A 1,246-nucleotide genomic window follows, 5' to 3' on the forward strand; every position below is an offset into this window, starting at 1 on the left:
TGACTGAGTCTATATGGGCCTGCCAGTCCCCAGCAGACCCCCAGGGTAATGTGGGGCCAGGGATGGCACAAACTGTGGCTTAGCCCTGAGTGGTGCCTGGTCACTCTGCATCATACAGTGATCCAGCATCAGTTTGGAGGGTTTTAGAGTTCTACGTCTCAGGCTCCTGAACTCCTGCCTCCAGGGAAAACACGGTGAGTGTCCTCATTCATCTGTGTGTTCCCACCAGCCCTGCAATTGCCATGTCCTTATGTGGGAGTTTCCAGGTTGGCCTGGGCCAGTCAAGTTCCTTGTTCGACCCCACATGGCTGCCAGCTGTTGGCAGGTGCTAGGAGCTCCTAAGAGGCTCATTACCATCCGCAGCTGTTGCCTCTGACCCTCAGGCAGTACTCTGTGCACTGGTTGCTGGCTCCCTCTTGGGGCTGCTGCCCGAACCCAGGTGGAGCTGGGCTTCTGGTCCCTGCCACAATCCAGGTGTGGGGCCTGGGGAATGCCTGCAACATGCCGGCTGCCTGTCCAGCAGCACAGTGGGCCCTGCCGCAGGAATGCAGGCTCATTGTTTCATCATGGTCCCTGCTGGGGATGCGCTGTCTGTGGCACGTGCCGGCTGCCCCCCATCCCAGTGAGCATACGGCTTGATGTGACCCATGCTACACCTGCTCAGAAAACACCCTTCCAAACTCTTCTGCCATGCAAAAAATACGTCTTCCTGTTGCATCAGCATCTTTGGCATTATCTACAAGCCAAGGAAGGGCACCAAGCAGGGACTCTTGGGTAATGAGCTCTTGTCTGGGTACTTTAAAAGTCTGCTCTCAGCTTTTAAAATTGGTAAATGCCGTGGGCAGGGCAAACCAGGGGCTCTTCAGTGCCTCTCTTGAAGCGGAGGGAGCACCAGAGACTTGTGGGGTGGCGCTGTGAGCAGTGTGGTTGGAAGGTTATGTGATCTTTATGTGGTGATTAGCTACTGTACTGCAAAGGCCACAGCTGGTTCAAAAGGGAAGCTGGTCACTCTTCTGGAGCCAAGGGAATGTCAGAACTCTGTAGGGGCAATGCGAGGCGCATGGGTGCGTAGTGTAGTGACTGGCTCTTATAATTTACAATTTGCAAAGGCCATTTTTGAAGGGAAAATGTAGACTCCATAGCCCACTTCCAGTGTCAGAGAGCCAAGGGCACCACCTTTATTGCCTTTCCCCCAGTTAGACAGATTTTTATTAGTAGATGTTTAGGATTGTGAATCCAAAAAAGA

Source organism: Gavialis gangeticus, unplaced genomic scaffold, assembly GCF_001723915.1.
Source record: "Gavialis gangeticus isolate Ggan-Ray unplaced genomic scaffold, GavGan_comp1, whole genome shotgun sequence".
NCBI lineage: Eukaryota > Metazoa > Chordata > Crocodylia > Gavialidae > Gavialis > Gavialis gangeticus.